The sequence below is a fragment of the Babylonia areolata genome, chromosome 18, assembly GCF_041734735.1.
Source record: "Babylonia areolata isolate BAREFJ2019XMU chromosome 18, ASM4173473v1, whole genome shotgun sequence".
Classification (NCBI taxonomy): Eukaryota; Metazoa; Mollusca; class Gastropoda; order Neogastropoda; family Buccinidae; genus Babylonia; species Babylonia areolata.
In genome coordinates this window covers 4,155,717-4,172,817 of record NC_134893.1, presented here as the reverse complement: position 1 = coordinate 4,172,817, position 17,101 = coordinate 4,155,717, and the positions used below count along the sequence as shown (strand labels likewise).

The following is a 17,101-nucleotide window of genomic DNA, read 5'->3' as shown; positions in this document are numbered from 1 at the left end:
TCTAAAAATTTCAGTCTCTCACTGTCTCTCCAACAAAGTAACACCAATGTTCTGGTTCTTTTCTGTTTGTTTTGTTATGATTCCCGTATGTAACCTTCTTGTCCGAATGTCAAGGTTAATGCTTAATCATGATATAGTTGATGGTTTTGTGCATGACACATGTTCAGCAGTGCATTTCTAGCCTGTCACTTTTTGTGTACTTCCTTTGCAGTGGATTTACTCCCACTGTGCAGTTAAATATTTCTTGTAAAGTCTTTTTTAATTACACATACTTAACCGTGACCCACTAGTGCAGACTTCGGCAGGGGTCTGACATTCCTGTCCTGTGCAAACTACTATCCGCCTAAGCGGAGAAAATGAAAGTAGCTATGACCAATAACCTCCTGGAAGTAGGTAACCTCCCCTTTGCCCCCCTGACTAGCGCCCTTTTTTTCTATCATGACTCCTGTTCCTGTGCTCTTCATACGGCTAATTTTTTATCGTATTTTCTGTCTGTCAATTCTCTGGCGTTCTTGTTTTTTGTCAAATTATGTCTCCTTTTTCCCTGAAGGTTAATATCAGTCACTAGTTCTTGATCAGTTCTGTGCTTATTGATACCTCAGTCAGTGATTTAGAATGACTACACTTAAATAACGCTTCAGTTTATCTGGATGACTTCTGTGATTTTCTGCTTCTAATCAATCTAATATCATCATCTTAGATGAGCAGACTATAAATAAATAAACGAACGACTTCTCATCATCACAACAACAGCACAGTTTCCTTTTCCTTTTCAAATGTCAATCATTCACAGACACTCGGTTAAATCAGTATTGGGTTTGCTTGAAATTGATGTCTTCCGCTGTGACTACTATGTACAATTGGTGCACTGAAGTAGGTGTATTATCAGAGAAGTTCTCAAATGTTATCCAAAAGGAAAATCGTACACTTACTTTTGCCATCTTTATTATATAGAGAGGCATGTTTGTGTAGAGCTCTGTGTGTGTGTGTGTGTGTGTGTGTGTGTGTGTGTGTGTGTGTGGTATCAAACATAACAGTAGTGTTGTAGGTGGGGATTTAACTGTCTTTTTTTAATTTTATTAAGTATGATTGTCATCATGTATTTTGTTCATCTACCCTTTTCTTGATTGTGTGTCACTTTTGATTCTGCAAGTGTGACTGGTTAATTTAATTTAATTTTATTTTATTTTATTTTACATCTTTTTTTATTATTTGCACATTTTGTGTTGTAGATGGACAATAAGTACAACTGCTTAAAACAAAAGTAAGGTACCTCTCACTGTTGTAAGTAAGTGGTAACTAATTACACAATCATGGCCTGATCTAACATTGTTTCGGTGATGGTCATTGCAGTGTCATATTCACACACAGCTAGCTGTATAAAGGTTTACACTGGGCTTTGGTCTGCACACATTGGGGCAGTACTTTTAGTAGAGCAGTTTTCAGTTTCATTTTGTCACTGTTTGTACATGATCAAGTAAATTCTTTGTTGATGATGTCATTCACAGGAGAGCAAACAAAACCACACATACATAACCACCTACATATTTGTCTTTGCTATAATGTAGACTGGTTTTTGGCTTGCTTCTGGACATTTTTGCACATTCTTTTGGTATTGCCATCATCATTATGATAGTCTGAGACATTGCTCAGTAATGATGCATGTTCAGTTTCTTACATTGTCTAGCATTAGGGATGTGGGGGAAGGTTGAGAAAATGACCACAAATGTTATTTCAGCCACTGGGATAGAAGTGCGAGGAAAAACAGAGGCCTACAATTGTAAGAATATAAACACTGCAAGATTGTGAGAAGGGGAACACCCAGTTTTGAGTTATCAAGTATGTATTAAATGCATAAAGCACCACTTTTTTTTGTTTTTGTTTTTTGTGTGTGCTTGTTTTGTAAGAAGTGGAATGCTGTATTTTTGACGGAGTTTAAGTGTGCAAATTATTAATCTTGTATAGTAATGATAACTTTTGAGTTAAAGAACTAAGACTCTTAGTAAGAGAAACAAACTCATCATTGATAACATTGCGGGGTTTGTGTTTCAGTATGGTCCATGCAGTAACCTTAAGAGTAATGTGCTTGACATGTTGCAGATATTAACATTAGCTTGGTATTGAAGACAAGAAAGCAGGGTGACCAGTTTTGTTCAGTATGGTCCATGCAGTAACCCTAAGAGTAATGTGCTTGACATGTTGCAGATATTAACATTAGCTTGATATTGAAGACAAGAAAGCAGGGTGACCAGTTTTGTTCAGTATGGTCCATGCAGTAACCCTAAGAGTAATGTGCTTGACATGTTGCAGATATTAACATTAGCTTGATATTGAAGACAAGAAAGCAGGGTGACCAGTTTTGTTCTTTTAATTAGCTTGCCTTTTGAATGACTTATTTCATCATTACACTTGCACAGATGTGTCTTGCTGTGTTTGAAATTGATTATTTTCTTTTAACAAATGCCTGGTTTTTTTTTTGGTTTTTGTTGTTGTTGTTTTTTGTTTTTCTAATGATGTATTTAGTTATTTGGTGAAGTCACACATTGTAAAGAAGCACAGGTGGGTGGGTTTGTGGGCGAGCATGTTTGTCAACCTTTTTAATCTGCAGATGTTTGCAAAAATGTTTATGGTGATACAAATGCAATGTGATTTTATTTTTGTTTGTTTGTTTGTGTTTTATTTATTTGTTTATTTTCATTTATTAGCAGTTTTGTAACTTGTTTGCACTTGTCTAATTTTTTTCTTAATGGTTAACAGTGTTCCATAAAACAGCTGTAAAAAATGCTTTATCACTGCCCACGAAACTTCAGTAAAAAACTGCCGTTTCCATTCATTTTCATTCTTTGTTTAATAGATTCTTTGGTGTTTTCTTCATCTTTGTGTGTGTGTGTGTGTGTGTGTGAGAGAGAGAGAGAGAGAGAGAGAGAGAGAGAGAGTTGCAATATATGAATATTATCATTTCTAGCTTTATGATAACGTACATTTTAAATCATCGTCATCTAAATAATTTCCGAGATGTGACTAAACTAAGGTTACAAGCATGAGTTTGAAGTTTCCCATTTGTTTGGAATTTTAGTCAGCATATAGAGCACAGCAAAATGTGTCAGCAGGTTAAGCTGCAAGTCAGCTGGATATTTATCTTTTACTGGCTGAATCTGAAGTGTGTGTGTGTGTGCTGTTTGCATGTTTGTGTGTATGTGTGGATTGTGTATGGTTTGTGTGTGTGGTTTGTGTATGGTTTGTGTGTGTGTGTTTGTGTGTGTGTGTCTGTGTCTGTGTGTGTGCTGTGCATGTGATGCGTGTTTCATGTGTACATACTGTATACGTATGTGTTTGCTCATAAACTGTGTGAATATGTACATATTGTAGCTGGTACCAGATAAACGCAACCGTCCTAAGCAAATCAAAGAACTGACGAGCGGTTTATTTCGTTGGTGGTTCACCAACAGGTGTGGAACCCATGCTCCGTGCCCGTTCCAGCACGGAAGAGAACCTGGCGGAGATGGCCTCCCTTGGCAACATGGCCGCTGCCAGCTCCCAGCATTCCAGTGACCTGGAGTGGGATGACAGCTTCCTCATCGCGGACGATTTTGATCAACGACAGTTGCTGGGCATGTCCGACCTGAACGGCTCAGTCAGGTGATGATGACTTGTGCCACCACGCCCATGTCAGCCAGGAGAGAGGCGGGGGGGGGGAGGGGGGGGGCATAGGGGTGTGTGAGGAGGTAGGGGAGGATTAGGGGTGTGGGGGATGGATGGGTTGGATTGTGAGAGAAGGTGGGTGTGAGAGGGTGTAGGTGGTGGCTGCGCAAAGAGGCAGGGAGGGGTGGGTGGTGACATGACGTTTGGATATTAGAGAAAAAGAGAGACGCAAGCATTTTTTTTATATTTCATTGGATTGATTGTATGGTTGATCTGATTGGTGTTGGCTTGTGAGAAGGAGTGAATGGGGAAGGGGGAAGGGGTTGATTACTGTGCAAAAAAGAAAAAAAATGGATGGGTGGTGAAAGTTTGGGTCTGAGGGAAAAGAGAGATGTATGCTTTTTTTTTTGTTCTTTTTTTAATGATTGATTTGATTGGGTTGGTTTTCAGTGCTCAAGGATGAAGGTTTTATACCAAAGCCTGGTCTTTCAGTCTGTACCTTGTCGCTCTCACTGTAAGCTCGTGTCCACCCGAAGGAGCATGACATGCCCGAGTGCATGCATGCATGCATTGCACTCACACAAAAAAAATCATTCGCTCATTCATGCTTGCATGCATCTGCTCTGTGATTCATATGGATTCAGCATGACTAGTTGGACAATCAAGAATTTCTGGGGTGTAATTTGATGCATGCTCCGAGAGAAAGAGACAGAAAGAGAGCGAGAGAGGCAGAGAGAGAAAGAGAGAGAGATTGATTTATTGACTGACTGATTGTTCAACATTGCATCCTACCTCTGTGAACTGTACAGCTTGATTGGGACTTTTGCCCATTTGTGAACAAAACATGTGCATATCATCAAAAAAATTTTTTCTTGTATGCTGGAATTTTCATTGTAAAAAAAACCAAACAAAAAACCCCCCAAAACAAAAACAAAAGGATATGTTTTCAAAGATGTTCATGAAAGACTTATGTGTGTGTGTGAGTCTGAGAGTGTGTGTGTGTGTGTGTGTGTGTGTGTCAAAGTCAAAATTTATTTTCAGATGGTACATTGAAAAAGCAGCAACTGCTTTTTTACTCTGTGTGTGTGAGTGTGTGTGCGCGCGTGTGCGTTTGTCATGTGCATCATGTGTTTGTCTGTGAGAGTTCATTTTATTGTTTATTTACTGCCGTGGATTTTCTTCATTAGAATTGGCCGGGGACCACTGTTGTAGATAAATTATTCTTTATATGTTGTGTCAGGAAGTAAGGCATGATCTGTCATATTAGTTTTAGAAAATAAACAGGTACCGTAATTTTCGGCTTACAAGGCGCTGCAGTGCATAATGTGCATAAGGTAAGGAAAACGTTATTTTGGACTCGTACAGCTATAGGCCGCATCAGTCACACATTGAAAGTTATCCATTTTGTACAACTCTGCTAATTGCAGATATTGTTTTCCGAGTGGTAACATCATCTTCAGAAAACTGGATTGGAATCTGACTTGTTTTTGTCAGCTTGTTGACTCCGTTCTGTTACTGTGTTTGTCTGCTCTGTTATCTGCTGCTTTTTTTTTTCTTTTTTTACACTTTTTTTTTTGTTTTTGCAGTTTTACAGCTTTCAATCAAATGTGCACTGTCAGAAAGCCCCAGTACATTAACTTGTTCAGTCAGAATCCAGTTTGCTAGCCCTGCTTTTCAGTCCCGTCCGCCATTTTGCTTTGCATTGTGCTTTTGAAAAATGATCTGCACACTTCTGATTTCTCTCCTTTCATACTATAAATTTACCCCCAACTCAGACACTGCACTTTTTTCATCACCTCATGGCAAACTGCGATCAAGTTCAGTTGCAATTTTGTGTAAAATGATACATAATTAGTTTTGATTTAAATTTGATTTGATGGTGAACATGAACCATGTTGAATTGAACAGTGGTTTGACTGAAGTATTGCTGTTTAGCACAATTGTGAGTGTTCATTGTGATCAGTGATGCTGTCATACATTGACTTTGTTTTGTCAGGTGACCTCATGTGGTGGTCAGAATTTGGTTTTCAGAAACAGATAGGGCGCATATAGCTGATGAGACACGGGTCATATTTAAGTAAAAAAGTAGCGCCATATAGGCGGAAAACTATGGTAGTTGTTTCCTGACTCAGGCAAATGTGATAATGGAAAGAAGACAACGAGTTGTTAAATGTTGGACTTTCAGTCAAGGGTCCTGGGTTTAAATCCCATTAATGGCACCTGCTGGTTTATGAGTCAAAGTTTTTCCCATCAACCAGATGTGCACACACAGCTATTGGCTGACCCTTCTTTTGTATATGCACACAGAAGATCACAGAAGATCAAATCTGCATGTTTAAGATCCCATAATCCATGTTCAGTTCATAAATCAGTGTTCGTTGAGTTACGGAAACAAGAACACACCCAGCAAGCACATCCCTGAAAACGGATGCCCACATAACAGGGTAAAATGGTCATGCACATCGACACCCATTTGTGCATACAAGTTAACATGGCAGTTGCAGCCCAAGAATGTAGAAGAAGAAGTAGAGGATAAACTCCCACACAGTATGCTGTAAGGTTATCATCGGCTGTCAACATTCAGCTCCATTTGGAAATGGTGGGGTTTCCATATTAGCCGTGGTGGGGTTTCCATATGAGCCGGTGGTGGGGTTTCCATATTAGCCGGTGGTGGTGTTTCCATATTAGCCGGAGATATTTTACATTCTTTCATATAACTCATTTTATGGTACTTCACTATGAACATTTCGTCCACATACCTAATATCAGTCTTTGAGGGAACTAGTGACATCTTTTTTTCTTCAGCTGATGTTTTAAATCCTTTTTTTCAAACACTCATTTGTTGAGACCTCAAAGTTGACATGTCATCCAAAGGACCAGAATTAATGTCATCACTCACAGTCTGGTGCAGGCAGGAGACACAAGCTGTGCTTAGAGTTGTGATAGTTCATTTCCAGACCTCAGCTTCCTTCTTTGGCACATCGTGTAAAACTGTGAGGAGGTCCGTGAAGAGAGTGGGTTGTGACAGTCTGTGCCAGGATGCAAATTTAGTGTGAGTGTTCTGTTTCTTATCCTCAGAGCTTTTGCTCTTGAATGGGTGAACTTTTATTTTCTTCTTTTTTTTTTATGATCAGTGAGAGAATGAAACAGTTCAGAGGATGTGTCACAAAAAAAACACAAACACACAAACAAACAAACAAAAAAATGTTGGAAAGACTAAAATAGTTTACAGAGAGAGAAGCAAGGGCTACGCCTGACAGGCAGCATAGTCCTGGCTCTCATTTCTTTCGTCAGTTGTGTTGGAATGTGATTGTGCGTTAACGTAAAAGTTGTGTATGTGCTTTATGATGGAGTGGAGTTAACAAAAGTGCTTTTGTGAAGCACCTAGAGCACATTTCTGGATAGTGTGCTATGTAAGTATCCATTATTATTATTATTATTATTATTATTAGTGTGACAAACTTGAGACTAGTAGGTAAGAGTGTCAACCTAGAACTGGTTGACTAGTGTGTCCAACTGAAACTGGTAGACAAATTATTTGTCAGCATTTTTCAAACTAAAACTGTTATTAGAAAAATGTGTCCAACAAGTGTGGTAGACAAATGTGCCAAAATAAAGCTTGTTGATGTAAGATTAACTGTAACGGATAGATGTGTGTGTCAAACTAAAACCGGTACGTAAATGTTTTAAACTGAAACTGGAAGATGAAAGAGTATTTGATGGAACCTTTGTTGGATGCTAGCCAGGGGGACAAAGGGGAGGTTACCTACTTCCGGGAGGTTATCGGCTGTAGTACTTTCGTTTTCTCTGCATAGGTGGATAGTAGTTTGCACAGGACAGGAATGTCAGACCCCTGCCGGAGTCTGCACTAGTTGGGTCACGGTAAGTATGTTATTTAAACGTAATTTTAGATAGAAAATTTCCTTTTCAACAGCTAGAGTATTCGATGGAACCATTGTTGATTAAAAGTAGTTTTCAACAGCTGAGAAGGTTACAGTTGGTTTGGTTAGCTATTCAGTTTGACAGGTGTGCCATGAGTGTGATGATCAAAACTTTTTACCAGTATTATTTTGTCATGTTGTTGTATTTATCCTTGTCCATTTGTATGTAACATTATCAGGCTCAAGTTAATGGGTTTTTTGTTGTTGTTTTTTTGTGTGTGTTTGTGTGTGTGTGTGTGTTTTGTTTTTGTTTTTTTTGCTTGAGCATGTACTTTAAGTACTAACCTACAGCATAATGATGCAGAATTGTACATTCTGAAACTCTTGTCAGTCTGTTTTGTAATGAGTATTTGTATATTTGTACAGTCGTTAAGTTTCACATTTTACTGATTACCATTCACTCTTAGCTGCATCATACGAGTATGTTTAAAGAAGGGAAGATATACAATGAGAAGCTGTGCAATAGATTTTATGTTTCAAACTGTTCTGCATCTTGGGGGTGAATCTGCTTTCTTTTGTTCTGGAATGTCAGCAAAGGCGGTTCACCTCTGTTCAGGCTGAAAGTAGAACTACTGACATGAGTACCGGTACTATCGGAAACAATGCTGAATGAAGTCCAATACAACAATGATACCTCTTTAGTTTTTAATCTTTAAAAAAAAAATTTCATTTTCATTTTTTCTCAACAGTTGAGTTTAAATAAGAAGAGGTCTGGATGAGTCAGTGTTATCTGAGGAAAACAATACCTTTCACCCTCCTGATATCAGGAGCTGATCCGTCATGAGGGTGGCATATCGTTTGTGGTACTGATATCTTAGAAAGTGAGTGTGAAAAGAATGTGCAGAAAAAGACAGACCTTGTAAACATTGATGACACAACTTTCAGGGGATTTTAATATAATGAATTTGTTGTGAAATGCAACTTGCAGTTACATAATTCAAGACACTCTTTATTGAAAGACTTGTTTCTCTTGCAGATCACCTATCTTTTTTTTTTTATGTCATATTCTTTACCATCTGTTTAATTTTCTTTTTTTTTATAACACCGATGTAAAGAAAACCTTCCTGATACTGTTGGAGGAACTTCAGACATTCTCTTTGAGGGACGATCTCCACAACGAAAAAACATGTGTGCAGGGGATTGGAGTTGGAGAAACAGGAATGCATAAAGTGTGTGTGTCTGTGTGTGTGTCTGTGTGTGTGTCTGTGTGTCTGTGTCTGTGTGTGTGTGCTTCTGCAGCAATCCTGTCCATGGCGACATTGACATTTTTGTTGGCTTATAGGACAAGCCGGATAGTGGTGTGTGTGTATCTGCTTGTCAGCTTTCATAATACGGTTATGATAACAAAATATGTTAACATATAAGAATGGTTTCTGTTGTTAACTCACTCGGAATGGCTGACCAGTGTTCACTCTTGCTTCGCATACCTCCCTTTCATCTGATGTCCAGTGGATGTTGAAAGGCCCTGACTATAGCTTTTGTCGTTTAAGAAAAACGATATTCTTTGTCTTCATCCACCTCTTCAGTATGAGAACCTTCCCCTTGTAGCATTTTAACGATGTTAGCAGTGGTGAAACCTTGTCATTGTCACCTCTTTTGTCTTTCATACAGAGAGAGTTAACACTGAATATGCTGAGAGGTTGAATTCTAGCCTTCTGCATTTGTCTGTTGTCAGGAACAGATTACATTGAATGCAATTTGGTGTGTAAGACACTAAAATTTGGCACACAACATATATGACCAAATGACACACTCTATTGTATGTGATTTTGTTACACATGCTATATGCCAAATTTTACTATTCTGCATGTAATCTGTATGTATCACAGACTTCACCACACTGAGTTATTTTTACTGAGATGATAGAGTTATTCTGAATCTGATTGTGAAGACTACAGTCAGCACTAAATGAAACAGGGTGTGGGATTGTCAGACCACATGTGCTGAGAGGATGAATTCTAGCTCTCTGCATTTTGTCCTCTTGTCAGGCATAGACTGCATGAATTGCAGTTTGATGTGTAGGACTACCACACCTTGATGTCAGTGTACAGGTGTATGTGATTGAATTACAGTATTGCAGATGGATGCATCGACTTAATTTGTGTTGAGATGTGTGTGGCACTGCACCTTGCGTTAAGCTTCGAGTGCTTTGTTTTGTTTGCAGCGTATGTTTCTGCTAGTATATATGAACTGATATTGAAATGTGCATTTTGTGATACTAGGTCTTTCAAAATCACTATTAAAATATATATTAAAAAAAAAAAGAAATCAGTCTTGCTATATGCAAGTCACAGGATTGAAGAGTCTGCGGCAGTATTGTGTGTATTTGTCTCTACATATTTTTTTTTTGCAAGTGACTTGACAGAATGGTTTTGAATCAAAATGAAACCCTTTTATGGTTGTGTTCTTCAGAAGAAGGTGCATTCCATTTTATTTTATGTTGTTTTCATTGACAGAATGCAAGCCAGAGTGATTTTTAAAATCTTTTTTATGCATTCATTGGTATGTAAACAAACACATGTTTGGTTGTGTACATCCATTTAGATTTATATGTGTTCATATATTTATGTTTGTGTGTTTGCATATATGTGTGTGTATACAGGCGTGTAGAATTAAAGTGTCATGAATATTGAGACAGTTGCTGAATATTGGGTTTGCTTTGATATGTTTAACAAATGAGACAAGGTCAACAATGTTTTCAACAATTTATCAACGAGCATAGGTTATCACATTGGTGTATTACAAAAATATGTGTATGAGTGACATGTGCATGTGTGTGTTCATACATGCCAAAAAAAAATTGTGGTCACAGTTTTCTGTTCAAAAGAAATTTTGGTCACGATTTTCTGTTCAAAACTACCAACGTTATAAGTCAGTGTATTTTATGTGTTTGTGTGTATACATGTTCATGTGTGTTTGTGTGTATATGCAGGTATTGTGTATGTGCATGCATGTCTGCATATGTGCATGCGTGTGGATGTTCATGTGCATGTGTACATGTGTGTGCTTATGTGTATGTATGTGAATATTCACTGTTTAAATGAAAAGGAGAAATTGTTGAAACCAACCAGAAGACCGAAGCAAAACCTGTGAGTGTGTGTGGGTTGGTAGGTAGTATGTGTGTGTGTGTGTGTGCGTTTACATGTGTCTATGTGTGTGTGTGTGTGTGTGTGTGCATAAGTGGATGCTTCTGTGAGTAAGATTGCTGTGAAGAATTCAGGTTGTGTTTTGTTTTATGCATGGATCTTTATTAGATTTTAATGGAAGGTTCAGCTTGGGCACCTTGATGTGACAGAATGCGTCAGTTTTATCAGTTAACAGAGACAACTTTAAAAAAAAAAATTTATACGGTTTTGCTGTTTGCGATTCTTTTGATTCAACACAGTATTTTTATGAAAGTGGCTTTGACTTGTATGTGATGAAGAAGTAGCATGAAAGGGTGTTCAGAAGATCGAGGACCATGAAACTCAAGATACATTTTCCTTGTTTGGTGCTCAGCTGAAAAGAAAAATAATCTTTTGAAAAGCTTAAAATGTCAAAATGTTGCTGTGATAATATGGTTTGGCCAAGGCCAGAGGTAATAATTTGTTAATTGTGTTTGTGAAATTACAATTTAATAAATGATCAGAGTACAGAACGACCATACCACGTTGAAAACACCGGTTCTCGTCCAATCACCGAAGTTAAGCAACGTCAGGCCCGGTTAGTACTTGGATGGGTGACCGCCCGGGAACACCGGTTGATGTTGGCAACCTTCTCAAAGCGCGTTGGGTTATGCTGCTGGTCAGGCATCTGCTTGGCAGATGTGGTATAGCTATATGGATTTGTCCAAGCGCAGTGACGCCTCCTTCAGCTACTGAAACTAAAACTCGAGTACAGAGAGACATAAGTATTGTGCATAATCTTACCATATTCTTCATGTAGTTTTCCCCCTGTTTCACATCCTATTCTTCATCCCTTCTGTTAGGTGACAGAGCTCTAGGGACCACAACTTTTTTCCAAGAGCAATGCAGCTGAGGAATGATCACTTCAGTGTCATGAGGCTTTTTTTTTTTTTTTTTTTTTTTTTGCTTTAAAAAAAAAAAGAAAAAAAAAGAATTAAAACTGAAGCAGATAGGTTGTAGTGTATATGGATTAGTTTGCATGCTTTGATACCTTGAAACTGAAACATAATCAGAAAAGGGATTGAACTAAAGATAGTAGGCATGATAGAAAATAAAAAGTGATGGTAATCAAGGATTGGTAATGTAGGATGAATTATTTTCAGAGTTTTTCTGGAGAAAACTACTCATTGAATGGTGACAGATGCCATGGAAGGATACTGCGTGTGAAAACTGGCTAGAGAGTCTTGTATACCTGTGATGGGTTCATTTATGATGTGATGCAATACTCAGACTATCAAATTTTGTTTCTTGCCCTGATGAAATAACCTCATGTGCCCAGTGATTATGTGCTTCTGAAAGAAAGAAAAAAAAGTGGAATAAATATTTTTCCAAAGAAAAACATTGACTGCATTTCTTTTTGTGATTGAAAACAAGATCTTGATTCTTTTCCACTCGTGTAGTTTCTGTACATGTGTGTACCCCTCTCCCTTACCTCCTGACATGCCTTATTAAACCATCCACCTCTTCCCTCTCTTTCTCAAATAATATTCATTTCACTGGCAAGCATATTACATAACGACAAACAAATACTATTTCAACCTTTCCAACCTACAACCCCCATCTTTTTACACAAGCAAGTCCGAAGAACCCTACACAGTATGTGGACTGACGAGCAGTTATAAATTCAAGGCAACACCGGGTGCTCTCCCTTGAGAACGTTCACGTTGGCTCACGGAACAAGGTCATCCCACTTTCTTTCTCTGTTCATTGCGTTTCTTACTGTTGGTCCTTTGCCTGAAATTGATAAGATATCGTCATCCGCGGTTATTTATCGTTTTTTTTCCCCTCTAAAAATGTCTCCATCCATAATTTGATTACGGTGGCTTTTTCCTTCTGATTTTTCCCCCAGGTGTTGTCAAATCAGAGCAGGCCGGTCGTGACGCGGAAAGTGTTCACTTACAAATAAATCTTCAAAATAAACAAAACTAATTTCGTAACTAACCAGTTCCGCAAGTTCTTTACTAACCGTATCATAAATCTGTGGAATAACCTTTCCTATGACACCATCAATGCACCATCGGTAAACGCCTTCAAAAATCACATTGGCAAAAAGTTTAAGGACCATGTATTTTCCACAGAGTTAAATCTTTACTGAGCTGTTGATAAATATAGTATACACTATGCCAGATTTAAACAAGGGTTTGTTCACAACAAGTGATCCAAAAGCACATAAATGGACACTGATTCCGAGGGCAAAAGGCTTTTAGCCTATAGCCAAACATTTCTGTGATTCTGTGAAATCTTGACAAACCCCGCGTCGTTTTCTACTTCGTTGACGCGCTTACCGGTGTGTACTTGTCAAAATACACTGTCTTCCTGTTGGTGACGGTCACAATATAATGTAAGAGCATGATAATCAGTTCTCTTTTCTGTTCAGCACCGGACATACATGCAGACACACGTTCATACACACACAGCCACAGAGACACGTGCGCGTACACAGACTGGACATAGACACACACACGCGCGCGCATACACACATACGTTGAATTAAAGAAAGTACCCGCGTACATTCTCGGACACATACACATACATGCACGCACTCCAACCAACCACTTTTCACAAGAGAGGCATTAACCAAGCAAGCAATATGAAGAAGAAAGAAAAAAGATCGAAAGGCAATAATTGAAAGAAAGTCAAATCAAATGTTTCAAATGTTTACAAAAGCAACCATAGGAAAATAAAACAAATATCTGAGACTGACAACATTACTTGACATTGTCATTACCAAAGGGAACTAATAATAACAGTAGTGAAGTGTACCAGCTGGAACCAGTCAATCCTTCCAACATTTCTTGAATATAATGAGTTGATCACAGTGGCGTTTATTTTCAATATCACAGTGAACACTATATAAATGAAAAAAAAGGTGCAATGTGCCAGTTTCTCTGTGGAAAACGACATGTATTTATAAACAACAAAGGATGAAAGCAGATACACAAACGAAGAGATTCGCGTAAAAATTCATCACATCACATTTGTCATACGTGAAAAAAAAAAGTCGATCACAATGACGGTTATTTCAAATATCACAGTGAACTTTTTTTTTCTTTTTCTTTATATATATATATATATATATATATATATATATATATATATATATATAATTTTATTTTATTTAAACATTTTTTTAAAGGCGCAATATGCGAGTTTCTCTTCGGAAAACGACATGCAGTTAAGAAAAAGGATGAAAACAAATTCACAAACGATCGAGGAATCTCATGTGAAATTTCACTATCACATTCATTACACAGAAAAAAAAAATTCGTGTCTGTAATCAAGGATACAACATGATAGTGACTTTGGACTAGGATCACAGAATGGTCATTGTTATGACAGATCAAAATTTCTTTATAATTATCAAAATTCAGGAGAGATATAATTATCACATAGCATTTCATCGTCGCACGAGCTTACACACATGTACACACTCACACACATGCAACCCCCCCGCCACCCGCCCTCCCGTCCCCCCGCCCCCATCCCACAGTGGAAAGGTGTGTGGGTCAAACATTTTAATGACATAGATGTTGGCTGTGTCCACACTTTAACTGTTTCCAACTAACTGACAGGTAGCTAGCTTGCTTGACTAGTTTGACAAACGTGATGTAGATGCCTGAAAATGAAAATTAATGCTAACTCGAGCAGTGAATGTGTGTCAATTTGCATGAAACTATAATTATCATATATAATTATTTATCTCCTAAACGAAAAATTAAGTTGTCAGTGTACATCCAATGATGATAAGAATTCTTTGGCTATTCTTCGACAGCGCATTAGCATCTTCAAGAGCAACTGGTTGATGTGTGATCCTTCGTGTCTTCAAAAACAGTAACGCTCAAACTCATCTCCCACGCCTTCCCCCCCCCCACCCCCCCATCCCTCCCTCCCTCCCCGCCCCAAAATGAAACAGTGAGTTTTCACATGAAGGCACAAAATCGGTGTAATAACGCATCGTGTGCAGTGTGAAAAGCACTCGTTTCACATAAAAAGAAAAAGATAAAGAACAAGAAAAATCAAGTGCAGTGGTTTTGCTCCCACAAGAAGAAGAGGGCACACAAACCCAAGCCCGTGCTCTTTAAAAAGCCTCCCAACATGTGTCTGGCGCACAAGGAAAAAAAAAAAACACCAACAGAAGACACAGAGGAACACATCCACAAAAATCTAATGTTCTTGGTCGTTTTATGACAATATACTCTCATTGCTACCACCACCGTTCTCGGCACCTTAATTGTGGGCTTTGGTGCAACATCTATTTATGTGGAGAAAACCACCACCACCACCACTACTACCACCACAACAAGAGCCAATACATACATATACATGCACGCGCGCGCGCGCGCGCGCGCACACACACACACACACACACACACACACACACACACACGCACACACACACCACATGTGTCACACGTATTTCTGTAGCAAACGACCAATGCATTGTAACTGAAAAAGGACTGTATACACACGGTATCAGTCATGGGTTGGTGCCTCTCCCCACAACCATTCGTAAACGTAATTGTCTGCTGTCTTCATCAAAGGCTTCATCTTTATCACAACACTGCTGCACGGCTTTCACATCAACTGTGTGGCGATACGACATCTCTTGTCATTGGGTTCACGTCTCTGCTCCACACCAGCAGGGTATATACTTTTCTGTGCCATCACCACATTGTAGCGGTCGGTCCTCGTCGTCATCAGGCGCAATAACTGACTGGTCAAAGCGTTGGACTTTCAATCTGAGGGTCCCGGGCTCGAATCTCAGTAACGGCGCCAGGTGGGAGATTTTTTTCCGACCTCGCAGGCCAACATATGTGCAGACCTGCTGGTGCTTGCACCCCCTTCGTGTGTATAAGCACGCAGAAGATCAATTGCGCACGTTAAAGATTCTGTAAGCCATATCAGCGTTCTGTGGGTTATGGAAACAAGATCATACCCAGCATGCACATCCTCGAAAACGAAGTATGGCTGCCTACATGGCGGGTTAAATAATAAAATGGTTATACACGTAAAATATTACATGTCCGTGTGAGTATGCATGACTGAAAACCTGACTGAATGACACAGGAAATGAATGAAGAGCGCCTAATGGCAGCCGTCAGTCGGCTGTACTCAGGTAGGCAGCCTGTTGTCCAAATGACTCCGTGTTTGTAGAGCGCTTAGAGCTTGGTCTCCGACCGAGGATAGGCGCTATATAAGTATCCCTATCATCATCAGCAGCAGCACACCCTCAGTGGAAGTATCAGTCAGCTGGAACCCCAGACACAAGGTCATTCAATCACCAGGCCGCACAAGAAGCACGCTGATCGTTCAGGCTCACAGCATATGTAGCCTGCTGAAGGCTGTTTTGCTAGGAACATACTTCCATCAAAGACGTTTACAAACGTGACATGAAGGCACTTGAGATCAACACTGAGTTCTGGGAGGACCTTGCAGATGACCGCAAAAGATGGAGAAGCACTCTCAAAAATCAGCTACGGATTAGTGAGGACAAACTGTCAGCTGCTGCAGCAGAAAAGCGAGCTCGCAGAAAATGGACGGCAGCCAACAGACCAACACCAGCTTACACATGTGACCGCTGCGACAGAGACTGTCTCTCTCGCATCGGTCTCATCAGTCACAGGCGACGCTGCTTGGTCCAAGCAGACAGCCCAATTAGACCCAATTAGGTCGGATATACTCTATCCATGGTCAGCCATGACCGAAGGAGGCCTACTATACTATACTATGCTATACTTACATCAACGTCAGCAAACGTTACCGGGACACTGAACTTTTATCATTCACTTCCAATGCCTGAGCAGTGAGGGAGGGTTCATCCCTAATCCCACGTGACTCTTAAAAAAAGGGGGAGGAGGAGGGCGGCGGGGTGATAATACCTCTGCAGAAATGTCATCGTTCATTTTTGTTTTCCATGATGTCTCCAAAGATAGTCATCATAGTAGGCACCGTCAGTTTTATCATTCACGTCCCGTTTGCACGATATAAACTCAAGCCTGTGGTTGCTCATCATATTTCTTTTTCGAATATATTGTATGTAATAAAGAGTTCAACAACAAACAAACGCTGTGATTTTTTCTTCTTCTTGATTTCACAAATTTCAACGTCTACACAATGTCCTGTTTAAACATGTGTATACAAAGATCAGCTCCTGCTGTTGGGGAGTCACTTTTTGGGTTTTGTTTTTGCTTTTGCTTTTATCAAAAACGTTTAACAACGATCAGGCACTGTAATTTTACTTCTTCTTTCACAAATTAAAAACGTTTACACCACATCATGTTTCAACATGCCTACATAAGGAAGTTATGTTCCTGTTGTTGGGGTGTCTTGTGATAAAGCAGAGGCAGCCATGTC

The 17,101-nt window shown here is 39.2% G+C and overlaps 1 pseudogene; it reads left to right on the top strand.

Annotated features, from left to right (window-relative positions):
* The first annotated feature begins 11,215 nt into the window (after positions 1-11,215).
* LOC143293186 (5S ribosomal RNA) lies at positions 11,216-11,334 on the top strand (annotated as a pseudogene).
* The last annotated feature ends 5,767 nt before the right edge of the window (positions 11,335-17,101 follow it).